Here is a 12,974-nt window from a genome sequence, read left to right as displayed (position 1 = left end):
CTACGCAGTAATCCTTCCCATAGAGGTTCGGAGGTGGAGGCACGCTATTGTAAGCCTGGGGTTGTTGTTGCGTTGTTTGAGGTGTGGCTTGAGCATTAGTTGGGTTCACCCCGTTGGAGAAGTCCAGAGTTTGAGGGGAAGCCTTCTTGGGGTTTGATACAGTGACGGCGGCATTGACCACTCCTTTCCGTTGATTGCCCCGGGCATTGAATCAGTATTGCTACGGTTGTTTCCCCCATTCAACGACTGCACCTAGGGCCCACCTTGGTGCTTGAAGAGCCTCTATATACAGACTGATTTAGAGATCAGATCCGACATAGAAGTTGGATTCGAAGCCTCAACATGCAATGAAATCTCTGGCCGCATGTTGCGTATGCAAGTTTGGACTGCATTGATTTCAAGCATGAGATTTAGCTTGGTGTGCAGCTAGATTTCTCCACCTTGCAATGAACTAATCGACGGGTTCATCTGGCTCATCGTGAGAAGCTCGATAGCCTGAACTTCTCTTTCGACCTCATAGAAGCGCTTGTAGAACAAGTGCCCCATTTCTTCCCAAGTCTGAACCGAGTTTGTGGGGAGACGTGCTTACCACTTGAATGTCGATCCATCCAGAGTCTCGACTCAGGTAGAACGATTATACCACTTGAATGCTGCTAAAACAACAGATGCTGTTAGAACAACAAGCTGGGTTTGGTTGAGTATGGCCCAGACAAAAATTATTAAAATACAAAAAAAAAGATATATTTAAAACAAAATTAAACTAGACACATCTAAATGAGGTTTAAAAAGTATTGAAAAATAGATTTTAAAAAAATTGTGATGAGGGTATTTTAAAAATAATTCGAAAAAAGAAAAATATAAAAATAAGTATTTATATCAAATTACTTTCTAATGTTTTCCAAAATAATAGAAAACATAAAAAAATACAGTAGAAATAAATTTCTTATTTTAAAATTTTTTTTATAAATTTTTTGAATATTTTTTATGATCCCTAAATCATATTTGGCTCGCCGAGTTTTTGGACGCCTCTCTCATGTCCTTTTCTTGCGTACACACGTGTGCGCCAACGGTCCTTAAATCTCATTGTAGATTATTCTGACTTGGTCGTCATTTACCACGTGATTGTATTAACCATGGTGGTAACGCTAGTGTCCCATCATTAGAGTCGCCATACCCTCCACTTATTACGGTTTTGCACATTATGTAACTGGCAATGTGCCCATTATTCATTGGAATTGTATATTAAGATAATATTTACCACCGGCCCTTTAAGAAGCCCTCTGTTTCTGGGGTGTTTTTTGACCATTGTGCTTGTATGGCTTTTTGCCCATCACTGGCTAGGTGGTTTTTACTATAGAGCTCCCAACTTGTGGGTAGGGTAGCCATTGTTTTTGCATATATGTACACTCACTTCTCTTAATACAAAGTCAACATGCTAAATAAAAAAAATGGTGGTGGTGGTGCTTCGCAGCTCAAGAGAACCACCTATTGCAGGAAGTTGTTCGACCAAAACACCATTATGAAGCTTACTCCTGGTTGCCGAGCAGCACTTCAAAATGGATGTTCCTCCTGGGATGTGGCGTTCCTTAGTTGCCACCTTCAAGCACTTTCAGTCGATATTCAATTCAGGGTGAGATCCATCAGAGAAAAGTCTTGGACTGACTTACGGATCGGCACCTCCACTCTTTAAGTCCACTTCCACAAGGGTATGGAGCCCAAATTTCAGAAGGGCCCTGCCAGACCATGCAATTACGGATTTCGCGACACCACAGTCAATCTACCTCCCTGTAGCAGATGAGGATTATATCATATGAAAAGTCTTTTCCTTCATCGAAATTTACGGTCTCATATTTCCATCACAATCTCCTTCAACCACCTACCTGGCCCCACTCACCACCTTCTTTATCCAACAAAGCTTGGATTACCTCCATCCCCCCAAATCCATGTCTTTTGCAGAATTGCCATATCCAAGAGGACCCTTGGGGTTGACCAGCTACAAAAAGGGATATTTCTATTCCAAACAGATGAGTCATGTGCAAATCAGCGGAGCAAAACAAATGAACCTCTTTATATATTGAGAGTTGGCTTTTTGCCAAACATTTCATTGCTTGTTATAATTCCAATGAAGATGATGAACCATAGGTACAGCATGGTCCGTTCCTGTTTTATGCATGGTCCGTTCCTATTTTCTGCATGGTCCTCTTGCGGTGCATTAAAGGGGGTGCTAGAAAAAACACTTCAGAATATTCAATTCGACTGAAATTTTCATCAATGGCTTTTCTCGTCATGATTTTCATGTCAAATTTGAAGCTCATTGGCCACTTATTTTTTGGATTCCTCTTATAACGTTGGACCGATTTAGGTAGACCCTACCTGCGGTTCAAGAAATTCGAGAGGTAATTTTTCCTTCATCCTATGTGGAATTGGACTCAAATTTGGTCCATACACTTTTTATATTGATACCTTCTTCCCATAAAGTTGTCTGGCCATTTACCTTTTTATATCTTGAAAAAGCTTTGTAACTTGGCCTTATATCATTGTGAAATGGACAGTTGAACTTCTTCAGACAATATCTTAGTCATCCGGCTTTGAATTTGCCTTATTTTTTTAAGGTAGCCTTAGATTAACTAGGATTAAAGATTGAATGGTTAGATTATCATTTTGGGCCAATTTGACTAGATTTTGATTGTGCCTCTTCTTAGATTGACCGATTGTTGTTCCAGGCACGATTGGACTCGAATTTTTCTCATTTTGTGCCAGGAACTTTATTTAATCATATAAAAGAGGCCTTTCGTCTTTTTATTTATCATGATACTAATTTTTACCCACTGTAGCCACTTCTTGAGCTTGGTGATATTCTATTTGACAAAAGACCCCCAAAACAGTTACCCTCTGTGAATGACATGCACCGTACACTCTAATAATTGCTCATTCATGAAGGGTTATGCCTATATGAATGAGAGCAAAGGATGGCCTTCCTGCCATGCCACTATAAAAGGGTTAAGACAAACACATCTGGGTATTTAAGAGTGAGGCAATTCACTTCGAGAGAAAGAGTCTTGGCATGTTCTCTTTTGAGTTGTGAGGAGAAACCTAACCCACTAAGAGATAATCGAGTTGTTCGAGAGAGATTGTGTCTCCGGCTTGGACTTTGCAAGCTTCCACCTTGTTTGGGACTTGCGATATGAAACTGTTTTTGACAACTCTAGCGGTTTTCCAGCTTACCTATGCAAATTGGTGATTCATCTCTAAATTTGTTTGAAAAGAAGAGCGTAATGAAGATGGTCCCATCTAAATAAAACATGATTACGAGCACTTAGGTATAATACTTGGCTCCTGATCACCTAATTTTTGCTTGCGGTTGGACTAAGTTCTTCAAACACATTCTTTAGTCCTGAAAAAGATGATCATGAAACATACTTTTACAAAGAGAAAAAAAAACCTTAGAAGATGGTGCTTTTTCTTCTTTTTCTTTTTCTTTTTTTTTTTTTCAGGAGAGAGGAAATATAACAAATATTGGCTCTCCATTTTCTAAAAAGAAATGCTCCAGGGCGATATGCCTGAGCCGACATTTAAAAAACTGAACTGATAAACTGAATTGATTTTTATGTACGAGAATCCATCCCAAAAAAATTAAATAATCATGTAAAGTTTGAAAAATAAATATAAAAAAATAAAATGGGTGGCAAATTGACGATTTGGGCGCTCCGGAATGTTTGGCTCCTTAATAGACTTGTCGCGTTTTCTTATGAATACATTTGAATCGGACCGATTTCAAGTCTGAATTAGCAATTCCTTATCCCAGCTTGTGAATTTTGAAATACCAGTTTGACCTCAAATTTAGTATATCACCAAACAATTTTAGAAAGTGAATGGGTAAAGTAGATTTTGAGTTCTTAAAATACTAGATCCACTCGTGAAATTGACAACTCGCATTCCTTGAAGGAAAAAGTAAAAAAAGTGCGAGGCTCTAAACAATCAAATTAGAATAAGTTGTTTTGGTGTCCAAAAATCTTCAAATTGATAATCTCGACTTCAAGATGTATGGACATAAAAAAAAAATAGATTTCAAGTTTTGAAAATAATGCATCTTGTAATGGTCTTATTTATTATTATTCTTATCTTGTAATAGATTCAAAGTTTTGATAAAAAACCACTTTTCACTTTATTTTTATTTTTTCCATTTTTCGTTTTCTTTATGGTCTTCTTCATTGGGTCGAGACTCAAGAGGAATCAATTTTGGGTGTTTAGTTTCCAAACTTTAGATAAAAAATGTGAAACAAACGTGAAACTTTTTAAAATTCTGAAAACATACCTTCATAAAAACAAACACGCCTTTAAAGCCCCGGAAGAGGAGGAACAACCATAATGTAGTGCTTCGTCCGTAGCGTGACTTATTTCCATTTCAAATCAAATGCAGTTGAATTTGAGCAGTAAGGTCGTTAAGTTGGGCCGTTCGACATTAGGTGGGCCCTCTCGTCCTCTAACTTGTACACCATTTTATTTGGCTAAGTTTGGGTAGATAGCGTGAAATAACTGAAATTACTTACCATATTGGGCACTCATTTATTCCACAGTTTTAATGCCAAGCGTACAATGTCACAATCTACGGTCTGAGTAGCAATTGACGCCTACCTGAATGGCTTTTTGGGGATTTGCCTGTTATTAAAACCGGCTGTGATTTGCGTAAAGTTGAGGTCCCTAAATAATCAAAGGCATACCTCTAAATAGTATCCTAAGATGATGTTTTAGTAGCAAAAGTGCGAGTGATGGCTTGAAAATTTATTTTATTTGTAATTATAAAATTTAAAGTTTAAAAAATAGAGTAGATCGGATAGATATGGAAACACTTAAATATTGAAATATTGATGACCCAAACAATGCATTACAAGATGAACTATTTTTCAAATTTGAAGTCTAATTTTTTTTTTTTCAGGTCTATACATCTTAAGATCAAGATGATTGATTTGAGGGTTTTTCGACATCGAAACAACTTCTTCTATTGAGTTTTTGAGGTGCGTCTTAAATTGATTGTTTAGGGCCATAAAGTTGTATAAATTTTTAAATGTTTGATACACATGAAAATACTTCCCAACAGAAAACACTCTCCCATGTGATTAGGTGTAGAAGTATTTTCACACTAATTAGTCCCGATGCATCTTTTCACACCAATTGGCCGCTAGTAGATATAAAAATACTTCCACACCTAATCACATGGGGGAGTTTTTTTTACAAGTATACCAAATGTACTCTTAAAAGAAAAAAAGACAGTTTTTATGAATCCTAGGACTCATATGTATATATGCTTCCCTTGCTAATAAAACTACTTCAAAGGAATTAGTTTTTTAATTATACTAGCAATAAAGCACGTTTTAACTTGCATAATATTTATTGGAAAATGTTGGGATTAGCTTGCTAGCTCATATGAACATATGAGTTCAATGGCTTAGATTGAATCAGGGCCTATTTGACGGTCACGATCTCATTTCGTATTTGAATTTTAATTTTTTTCACAAATTCAAATAACTTGAAATTTTAGGCGTGTGTTCTTCAAAATAGGATAATCTAATAAAAATATCAAAAAAATAATTTACAAGAAATCAATTAACCAAAATACCCTTGAAAGGTTTCAGGGGTACTTTGATCAATTTATTTATTGTGAATTATTTTTTAAATATTATTATTAGGTGCATCTTCATAAGAAGAATGGATGTCTAAAGTTATTTGGATTTGTATAAAAAAAAATTAAAATTAAAACACGAAATAAAATTGTTACCGTCAGATCGGTCCAGATTCTATCTGGACCATTGAGCTCATATGTTCATATGAGCTAATGGGCTAATCTAAGTATTTTTGTTATTTGTTTAGATAGAAATAATATATAGCCAAAAAATTATTATTAAAGAAGAAGCGCGCTTGGGCTTGGTTAGCTGTTGACGTTCCACCCTGCATCTGAAGTCCGATGCCTATCTTTGAGCCACCCAAAAAATAAAATGTTCTTATGGAGATATTGATAGTTCTATTTTTTTGTTTAAATTTTGTCCTCTATCAAAAGCACAAAAGTCTGGCATTTTTAACATAAACATTTCATATATTTGATGTTTTATAATACAAAATTGAAGTTCTAAATGTGAATTAATAAGTCGCAGGATGTAAAGGGAATTGAGATCCTACTTCCCTTTCCCTTTTAAAAAATACTCTCTGTCTGTTCTTCTTTATTCCTCTTCAATGATGAAACCTTAATGAACCGGCCACGAAATTTCTTTCATTTCTTTATAATTAACATGAACTCTTTTTGTTCTTCTTTCTTCCTCTACAACAATGAAACCCCACCATGGATTTCCTTTCATTTCTTTCTAATTAGCATGAAATAATACATTAACATAATAAATAATTTTAATTAAAATAATATAATTAACATGATAAATAATTATATTGTATAATCTTGGTTAATATTGATTGTGTTAAGCCTTTGGAGATGTATAGACATATTGTACCGTTTTCTATTTTAAAATTTATCACAAAAAAATTTCAATAATTAAATTGTTCCTATGAGCCAAATCAGAACGCCCCAACCATGAACCATGAGGTTTACATTAGGTATAACGATATCTAAGAGTAATTTGAGGACCATTTTATGCCTGGAAAAAAAAATTCATATATATTCTTCATGGGCCTACAATTGCCCAGATTAAAAGGTGATAATCTAACTTCTTTACAAACTCATTATAGCTAATAGTAAAGAGATGCTCCCCTCTTAGATTGCATATTAAATTGGAAATCTTATCTAACTTTTTCATATTTGAAAATCTTATTTCCTAACTCTTTTTAATAAGGAGGTAACCGCATTAATGGCTCATTTTGTCACCTTAAATTAAGGGGGTTACCTATCCTTTTATGTATGTTTCATTAGGTACTTATCCAAATGAACAATTACGTGCCCCACCCTTATCTGTGGGTTTAATATATAAAGCATAGATAAATAGACATCAAAACCTTTTATTTTAAAAAAGTTGAGAAAAATTGTTTACCTATAAGTAATTGTTCGATAATGTTATTTCGAAGAAAAGGAAAAGTTTTCCTAATCATAAGTGGTTTATAAAACATGACTTGAATATTGTGAGTTGAAAAATATTTTTTCAAATTGAACTTAGATTTTTTATTAACGCCAAATTTTAAATTTTAATTTATCTCAACTTTTGAGTGAAATCTTAAGTTTTGAAAGTAGAATGAAAATAATGACCAATTTTATTTTTAATGTATAAAATTCATAATTTTCATGCGATATGGAGTATTTTAATTAATATCAAAACATATTTTTTTTTAAAAAAAATTGAACTAAATATTAAATATGGAAAAAATTTATATAAAGTCGAGGCTCTAAACAATCAAATTAGAACACACCTCAAAAATTTCACTAGAAGAGGTTGTTTTGATGCTCAAATATCCTCAAATTGATCATCTTGACATCAAGATGCATATACATGAGAAAACAATGGATTAAAAGTTTTGGAAATAGTGCGTCTTGTAACACATTTTTGGACCGTCAATTTTCAAGAGTTTCAAGTTTTTATAGATCTGCTCCATCTACACTATTTTTGAAAGTTTAAATTTTATAATTAGAGATGAAAATATATCTTAAGGCTATTACCAATTTTCTAGTATTGAAACCATATTTGTTGACACTATTTGAAGGTGTGCTCTTCTTTGATTGTTTAGAGCGTTGGCTCCATACAAACTGCACCCATGTTACATAATCATTTAAAAAATACTATATAAAAATATTTGTAATTTAAATTCTATTTTGTATATTAATCAATAATATATAACTTAGTTATAAATTTATCTCATAGATAGAATTTTATTAGATTTAATAATTGGCTATTTAATTTTTTTGACATTTTTTAATCTATAGTAACAACAACAAATTATTATTAATAGGATTTAAATTTTCAAAACTTTAACCTTTTGTATATAACTTATAATTTTCAAAACAACTATTGAGAAGTAGTATGTATGTAAAAGTATTTTTGAACACTATCTATTTCACTGAACAATTCAAATTTTTTAAGTGAGGTAATCCTTTTAATAGTTTTTGAAATTTATAGCATTTAATTGAAATGACAAAGGTAAGTATATTTAGTGGTTGCTTTGAAAAATAAAAGATAATTTTTCGTAAGGCATTCCTTCTGCTTTTTACTATCAGCATTTGTTACTACATACGTGTCCTAATGGGGTTAAAATATTATTCACGTGTTTCCTTAGGAACAAAGTATACACTTAATCCCTTGGAAAAAAATTATTTAATACTATCATACAGATCTGAAATTTCGGCCTACCCTTAAATGACGCATGTGCGCAGTTTTTTGGGAATAAAAAAGGGTTAAAAATTGTGTTTTAACAAGCGTTTTAATAAACGCCGAGTCGAACCGGACTCGCCCGGTTCGACTCGGAAATCGTGAAAAGGGGACCGGATCGCCCAAAAAATCGGAAATCGTCCGGTTCTAGAGAGAATCGGACGATTCTGTACAGTGAATCGCCGATTCACTGTACGGAATCGGCGAGTCCGAACAGTGAATCGGCGATTCCGTACAGTTTTTTTTTTTTTTTTTTTTTTTTTTTTTGTAATCCATGATAGATTTTTTTGTAATACTTGATCGATTTTTTTGTAATCCATGATCGAATTGTTTTTGTTTTTTTGTAATCCATGATCGAATTTTTTGGTTTTTTGTAACCCATAATAGAATTTTTTGTAATCCATGATCGAAATGTTTGTTTTCTTTTCTTGTAATCCATGATCGATTTTTTTGTTTTTTTGTTTTTTTTTTGTAACCCATGATAGAATTTTTTGTAATCCATGATCGAATGTTTTGTAATACATGATCGAAATGTTTGTTTTTTTTTTGTAATCCATGATCGAAATGTTTGTTTTTTTTTTTGTAATCCATGATTGAATTTTTTGTTTTTTCCTTTTTTTGTAACCCATGATAGAGTTTTTTGTAATCCATGATTGAATTTTTTGTAATCCATGATCGAACTATTTTTTTCTTTTTTTGTAATCCACGATTGAATTTTTTGTTTTTTTTTGTTTGTTTTTTTTGTTTGTTTTTTTTTGTAATCCATGATCGAATTTTATGTAATCCATGATCGAATTTTATGTAATCCATGATTGAATTTTTTGAAAATTTGTGATTTTTTTTGTTTAATCCATGATCGAATTTTTTTTTGTAATCCATGATAGAATTTTTTGAAAATTTGTGATTTTTTTTTTAATCCATGATCGATTTTTTTGAAAATTTGTTATTTTTTTTTTAATCCATATTATTCAAAGAGAAAACGAGAGAGATGATGATTCTGAGGCCACCCTATCCCAGCCATATTATTCACATATCGAGTCCCAACAGCAACAGTGTAGGGATGAGCACGAAATACTGTAAATTAAATGCTAAATGACGGTTCATGCAGGGAAAGAACATATCAATATTCGCATATTCATTCAAAAACATGAAAATTCTTAATGGAGTACCCTCATTTTTTATTGAATTCCTAAAAAAAAATATTTATAATGAATTTTAATAATTTTTTCGAATTTTTTTTAAGCTTTATTCTGACCGATTCACCCGATTCCCGATCCGGATCGCCGATTCGCCGACTCGGATCAGTTTTTTGGAAGCCCGATCCGGATCACCGATCCGTTTTTTAAACCATCGGTTTTAACAAACCTACATAAATTTTTTGCGAGAGGGAGCGTGTACTTTTTAGGGAACTACTATGAATTAGGGAAAAGTTTATATAAGGATGCCATTTTATAATGTACCTCAAAAATCCATGAGAAAAAAGTAGTTTTAATGTTGAAAAACCCTTTGATTGATCATCTCGATATCTAGATATATGACCATGAAAAATAAAAAGATTTTAAGTATAAAAAATAGTGCAATTTACAACATATAATCTACACCGTCTATTTTCAAGATTTTCACATGTTTATAGATCTGTTTGATTTTAACAAATTTTAAAATTTAAAATTTTATAATTAAATATAAAAATAAATTTTGAAGTAATCCTAAAAATATTTTACATCAAAATTATATACCCTGATAAAATTTGAAAATACACCTTATCTTTACTACATATGCATCCGTATGCCAACTGCACAGTATTGGTGTCAGAGACCTATCATCATGTGGTTTTTTGCATCTCTTCCGGTGCTGTCTTCCCCCATAGAATTTGTGTTCTCTAGCCTCCAAGAACTTCTAATCTTTACGAAGCCTCGTATACGCTTCAATTACTACTCGTTGAGCCGGCCACATGGTTGGGTGAAACTTAATTTTGATGGAAGTGATGTGCATCCTTGTTACATTTATTGTGCAGGTTGCCGAACGGTGTGGCGCTTTATATATATATAGAAGATGTGATCTCTATCATGGGGATCATGGATGTGTAAAAACAAACAAACTTCAACAATTAAAATGGTAACTTTTTGCTATTGATTTTCGTCCTTTTAAGAGGGACCAGCACATCCATCTTTAAGAAACGTTCCATTAAAAAAAGAAAAAGAAAAAAAGAAAACGAACTCAAAACACAAAAGGGAAAATTATTCACATGGTCCCATCCATCCCTTACTTTTTCTCTCTTTTTTTTTTTACTTTGTTTAATTTCAATTTTAATTTCTATATAGATTATTTTTAGACATTTAAATAGGAAATGACATCTCAACATTCAGGTACTTTTGCAAGATAGTAAAAATTTATATTGTACTGCCCAAAAAAACTAATACACACACATATATATATATATATATATATATATATATATATATATATATATATATATATATATATATATATATATATATATATATATATATATATATATATATATATATATATAAACCTAAAAAATGCTTATAGGTGAAACGGTACAGTGTTTCGCTACCACCACATACTTGCCTACCATGGACCTAGTATGTCTGTGACGGTACCGCCACGGACATGCTATGTTTGTGGCTGTAAAAAAAAACACGCCGTCCAATTTTTTTTGAAGGTGATGAGCCTATGGGAGAAAAAACTAGTCATTTTCACCCATAGGCGTTGTGCAGTTTCTTCCTATAGATATTATAGGACCTGGATTCTATACGGCCAAGTCTGCATATGTAGAAATGCGGGCCTATTAATAAATCTATTTTTGAGAAAAAATTTTAGACTTATTTTTTAAGGACATGTAATCTCTAACATGGAGATCATGAATATGAAAAAATAAATAAATTTAAAAATTAGAAATAATAATTCTACTAAGAAAACATTTGAACTGTTTGTATCCATTATTTTTTTATTTTTAGATGGAACACCTACTTGCATCCATCTTTAAGATGGATGCTTTACACTTTTTGGACCACATATGTAGTCATGTGGTCCAACCCGCATGAAACAATTTTTTCTCTCTCTCTCTCTCTCTCTCTCTCTCTATATATATATATATATATAAGCTTTATTTTCTTGGCTATTGTTAAAGGTAAATATTATATTAAATATATACATGCATTATAACTAAAACTATATATATATATATATATATATATATATATATATATATATATATATATATATATATATATATATATATATATAAGCTTTATTTTCTTGGCTATTGTTAAAGGTAAATATTATATTAAATATATACATGCATTATAACTAAAACTATATATATATATATATATATATATATATATATATATATATATATATATATATATATATATATATATATATAATCTTTATTTTCTTGGCTATTGTTAAAAGTAAATATTATATTAAATATATACATATATTATTTTGAATATTATAACTAAAACTATATAGTTATATTTATTTAAATATAATTATAATATTATATATTAAATATTAATACTATCCGGGTCGGGCCTACATGGACCGGACCTGGACCCGACCCACTGGGCCCAATATTTGGACCCCTACCCATTGCTACCCCTAGTTCAATTTTCTAAAATCACGAGAATCTCTATTTAAAACCACTTCTTAATTCAGAATTATATTTTTTTTTCCCACTATGAACTATTTTGAGAAAAGGGAAAATGTCACTTAAATTTTCAAGCCATCAATTGGCCTGGCCCAGCCCCATCCCAATCGTCCCCGCCCAATCCTACAAAATTAGGGATGGGCTACAAAATGTGGCCTAATGAGCATCTAGGGGCTGCCCTGTAAGTAGTAGGGCCAGGCCAGGCTAGGGCCAAGCCTAGCTGCGCCCCTAAACATATTTTAATATTATTATAAGAGGTGATTGATCCTATTTTATTTATTTTTGGGTAATTGAGTGGGGAAGACTGGCCCCTATCCATTTTTTGAATAGATTGGGAAGTTACATTTTGAAAATAATTGCGGGTATTGACAGTAAGAATGGATACCGCGATATGAACTTGGGGATATTACCACTACGACCGTAACTCCTTTGGTCCTGTTTACCATTCGAATGTTTCTTTTTTAGATTTTAATATCTATTTCACTTAAATACCTTCTAGAGAAGTTTCTAAAAAACTTCAAATTGCACATATTCTAGGCCTAAAATAGGCGCATTTTAGTGTTTAGGCCTTACTTGAGTTGGACATGCTACATGACAAACAATAATGGTAGCTGTTTAGAGTTGAAAAACAAGTAAAAAAGAGACTTCCATATTGATGACCAATGGTTTAAAAAACGGATCGGTGACCCAGATCGGGCTTCCAAAAAACCGATTCGGATAGGTGAATCGGCGACCCGGATTGGGAATCGGGTGAATCGGTCAGAATAAAGCTGAAAAAAAATCCGAAAAAATTATTAAAATTCATTATAAATATTGTTTTTTAGGAATTCAATAAGAAATGAGGGTACTCCATTAAGAATTTTCATGTTTTTGAATGAATATGCGAATATTGATATGTTCTTTCCCTGCATGAACCGCCATTCATCATTTAATTTACA

Source organism: Amborella trichopoda, chromosome 2 (genome assembly GCF_054954075.1).
Source record: "Amborella trichopoda isolate Santa Cruz 75 chromosome 2, AtrichopodaSantaCruz75HAP2 v2.0, whole genome shotgun sequence".
NCBI classification, from domain to species: Eukaryota; Viridiplantae; Streptophyta; class Magnoliopsida; order Amborellales; family Amborellaceae; genus Amborella; species Amborella trichopoda.
This window is presented reverse-complemented; position numbering follows the sequence as displayed.